General features: G+C 51.5%; 1 long non-coding RNA gene across 2 annotated transcripts in view; it reads right to left on the bottom strand.

The window, feature by feature from the left end:
• Positions 1-3,670, bottom strand: part of LOC105542882 — a 50,645-nt gene extending 46,975 nt beyond the window's left edge. Inside the window, exons 1-2 of one of the 2 annotated variants that reach the window (XR_001006547.1) lie at positions 3,438-3,670; positions 730-850 (exon numbers count right to left, since the gene is read on the bottom strand). This is a non-coding gene — a long non-coding RNA (uncharacterized LOC105542882). Of the gene's footprint in view, positions 1-729; positions 928-3,437 lie in introns of those variants that run through there. The other variant, XR_001006548.1, reaches the window with a different exon arrangement.
• Positions 3,671-4,386: the final 716 nt, after the last annotated feature.

Here is a 4,386-nt window from a genome sequence, read left to right as displayed (position 1 = left end):
TTCTCCTTCTCTCCCCCCTCCTCTTCCTCCTCCTCCTCCTTCTCTTCATTCCTCCTCCTCCTCCTCATTCCTCCTCCTCCTCCTCTTCTTCTTCTTCTTCCTCCTCCTCCTCTTCCTCTTCCTCTTCTTCTCCTCCTCCTTCTCCTTTCTCTTCCTGTTTTTAAATTTAAGAGATGGGGTCCTGCTCTGTCACCCAAGCTGGAGTGCAATGGCGTGATCATAGCTCACTACAGTCATAACCTCCCAGGCTCAAGCAATCCTCCCACCTCAGCCTCCAGAGTAGCTGGGAATACAGGCACACCTCACCACACCTAGCTAATTTTTAATTTTTTTTTTTGAGACAGGGTCTTTCTGTGTTGCCCAAGCTGGTCTTGAACTCCTGGGTTCAAGTGATCTGCCCCCCCTCAGCCTCCCAAAGTGTTGGGATTACAGGAGTGAGCCACCAAGTCTGGCCAAGTCACCCTTCTTGAACTTTGATTCACCAAGCTCTTCGGTGCAACTTTATACAAGTGTGAGCTCAGAGAGGTGTGTGCTTGTGATTCCTTTGTTCACACACAGCCAAGCTGGCACAAGGAAGTGAAACAGAGAAAGGCCTCAGTGTCTGTGGCCAAGCCCACAGAAGGCCACCTAAGCAGGCTGGATGCTGCCCAGGGCTGGGCCACGGTGTGTCCTTTGCAAGTCAGCCAGCTCAGGCCCCGAACCCCATACACACACGAAGACATCGTTCACCCCAGGAGCAGCCCCACAGTGCAAAGGAGCCCACACAGCTGCTAACGGCTGCTCAGGTTCGTCAGAGCTGTCTGGGGTCAGGCACAGCCTCCAGGGGCCTCTGGCCCAGGTTGCATCTTTCCTGCAGAGCGGAAAAGCAAAGCACAGTTAAGAAAACCCCAGGAAGGCAGTCAGTTTCCTCCCTTGAGTTTCTGGGGTGGGCTTCCGGCAGAGCTTTTGGAGAACTGACTGTTGCAGTTAAACAATATGTCTGGCAAGAAGCGAGACTTCCTCCTTTCCTGCTGCCTGGCTCGTGGTGCTGCAGCCTCACTTCCGGAGGTGGCAAGAAAGAACTGTGGCGTCTGCAATCTAAGGGATCCCTGGCAGCCCACGGCAGCCAGAGAACCACACCCCACTGGAGAACTCTAGGTTTTCTATGGTCTCTTGTTACTGCCAGTGCTTGTGTGGTTTGAGGTGGGTAATGCAGCAGCCTCCTGCAGCCAGCCCAGGACTGGGCAGCATGGAGCCAGGTAGTTAGTGTAGGAGAGCGAGCCCAGGCTTGGAAAGCAAGACTTGGCTCTGTCACTGGGCAACTGGGCAGCATTTTTATCATTTATTTATTTATTTATTTATTTATTTATTTATTTATTTATTTTTGAGACAGAGTCTTGCTCTATTGCCCAGGCTGGAGTGCTGTGGCATGTTCAACCCCTGCCTCCCTGGTTCAAGCAATTCTCCTGCCTCAGCCTCCTGAGTAGCTGGGACTACAGGCACGTGCCACCACAACCGGCTAAATTTTATATTTTTGGTAGAGATGGGGTTTTGTCATGTTGGCCAGACTGTTCTCAAACTCCTCCCCTCAAATAATCTGCCCCCCTTGGCCTCCCAAAGTGCTGGGATTACAGGCATGAGTGACTGTGCCCAGCCTGGGTAACTTTGAAGAAGTTACTTAGCTTCTCTGAGCCTCAGTTTCCTCAACTGTATAATGGAAGCAATAGTGTCCGTTTTGCAGGGCTGGTATGACTAGTAAATGAGAATCCTCATGAGGGCCTGGAAATGACAGTGTCATAATGCAGGTGGTTCTGCTATTACCAGTGACTAATATTTGTTGAGCACTGATCATAGACTAAGTTTGGTGCTGAGCATTTTATATTTATTGTCCCATTTAGTCCTCCTAAAAATCTAATGAGATATGACTATCCCCAGCTTACAAATAAGAAAATTGAGACTCAAAAAGGCCAGCACGTGACCCCAGATAACTGCATAAGGATATGCAGAGAGTGAGCAACAGGAGCCGAAGCCGTGGGCTCACACTGTGCTCTTCCTGCCTCTTAAGCCCACGGCACAGTTGGTGGGTGCTACCTGAATTGAGTGGATGTGCCTGTTGTTTTGAAGTTGGGGTCTATGGCCATACCACCCTGAACGTGCCTGATCTCATCTGAAGTTGAGGATAGCCATCATCTTTCATTTCAAAATGAAGAAACTGAGGCATTGGGACGTTAAGTCACACATAGCCAGCAAGTGGCAAAGAGTGAAAGGAACCAGCATTGATGAGCGCCTACTGTATGCCAAACACTGTGCTTACTTCAAGATCCTACAATCTGCTGGGTGGTTTTGGAGATGTTGGAGTTTCACTGACTTCCCACACTGCCCTGAAGAGGTCTTATTAGTATTAGCCCCATTTTACAGAGAAGGGAACTGAAGCTCCATACGTGTAATTAGACACTGAAGGCTGTTGATGGATGGGGAAGGAGAGGCTCCCTCTCTGCTTTTAAGGAATGCATGGACAGTTATGATTCTGGCCTGAAAAGGAAACAGAAGGGGCTCTGTGCCCATCTCACATACCCTGCCCCACCCCGAGGGCTTCATGGATCCCACCAGGGAAGGCTCCTGGCTGCCCAACAGAGGAAGGCGTCACTTCAGAAAGGGCTGTCCCCTCAGGCCTTCTGTAGGTGTCCGGTGGGGTCTGAGTGTGTGTGCCCTTCACTCCCTCTTCTCCATTCCCCCCATTCTCTCTGTGCTCCTGTAATGCCCACTGGACCACTGGAGAGCCCCCAGAGAGAGTAAACAGCAGCAGAGCACACAGCCAGCCTCCCAAGGGAACAGGGCTTTCCTGCACTCTCAGGTCTAGTAAAAAGCGAGCTTCCTACAGAAACGCACAGGGGACTGAGATCAGAGTCGAGCGGGCCTGGAAGGATCCTGGGGAACCAACAATGCTGCAAGTGAAGATGGAGGCCGCCCTCGGCAAGCCCTCCTTTCTGGCCCCCGGGGAGCCCTGGGGTGGACCCTGGTCACTCTCTTGAACATGAGACTCTAGTCTTTTTGCTCACTTCCAATATCAGTAAAATAAACTTGAGCACGTATTCCACAATGTGAAGGTTTATTGATTTATAAATTCTATAAATGTGCTACTGAGCTAATAAATGCATCACAATGCAGACATAAAAGTTGGTATTTTACTAGGATAAGAGGAAACCGTAACTAGAATTTCTGATATCTTCTTCCTACACCCCCAGCATTTTGCAGTGTACCCGCTTTGGGCCTTGGGAAAGCGATGTGGAGCCTGCACAGCCTGGTATTGGGCTAAGGCCTGGCTGCAATGGGACACTGTCCTTCCCTGCAAGAGGCCATCAAGCAAGGCATTTGGCACAGGTTTTGGGGTCAGACAGAAGTGGGTTCTGATCTCAGCTCTGCCTCTGAGGAGCAGTGTGGCCTGGGCAGTGACTTACCTCCTGCAGCCTCCGTTTCCTCATTACAAAGTGGGGGAGATAATCTTCCTGTGCAGAGGTGATGAGAGATGATGACCCCAAAGTCACAGCACGGTGGTGCGTGACACAGAGGAGGTGGGGCTCAGTCGATAGTCCTGAATCCTCCTGCTTACCAATGAGCTCCCGGTTCCCACCCATGCCAGGGAGGTCAGCAGGCAGCCTGGGGGCCTGAAGGTTCGTCCTAAGGATGAAGTCTAAACGCGGAGAACAGATGACTTGGGAGAAACGTCCCCGCAGCTCCTCCTTGGCTCTGGGCAAGCCTTTCCCATGAGTGGTAAGTCGCGTTCCTACGGCTCCAGGTAGAATTCCACAAAAAGAAAGATATGCATACACAATTTTTATTTCATCCCTCTTCTGGCATCCTCCCAGTTCACTCACACATGCTTGTGAGTCCCTTTGGTGACTTAGAAAGCACGGTAGAGCCAGCATAGTCATTCTGCAGCGGTAGAATCTATTTTTAGCCTGGAATAGCCCCATGGACAGGAGACCTGTACTGGCCCCCATTAAGGGGACTCCCCATCCTATGCCATTTATCAGGACTCACACAGCCCTCATGAGGCCACCAAAGAGACAGGACACCTCCCAAGTCACAGCTGCAGCCCTGAGAGGGACACGTACAATTTTGCCCCCTGGAGGCAGCCTCTTCCTGAGTGAGTGGCGGACTGTTCCGTCATCAAGCTGTCCGGGGCAAGATGGAGGAAGCCGCTGTTGACCGCTTCACCCACGCCCCAGAGAGGCTCTGAGGTGCTCCTGTGGCCTGGGACAGACTGTCTCTGCGAACAGCAGTCCATGGCCAGGCAATCACAGAAACATCTCCCCTGGAAGACCCGCATTCAAAGGACCACCAAATTAAACTCCCACTTCACACTGAGGGGGAAGTGATAAGTCATGGGGGCGTGGTGCAGAGAGA

Source organism: Mandrillus leucophaeus, unplaced genomic scaffold, assembly GCF_000951045.1.
Source record: "Mandrillus leucophaeus isolate KB7577 unplaced genomic scaffold, Mleu.le_1.0 Scaffold27, whole genome shotgun sequence".
Classification (NCBI taxonomy): domain Eukaryota; kingdom Metazoa; phylum Chordata; class Mammalia; order Primates; family Cercopithecidae; genus Mandrillus; species Mandrillus leucophaeus.
Note: the sequence above shows the minus strand (reverse complement) of the source record. Positions and strands in the feature narration are given on the sequence as shown.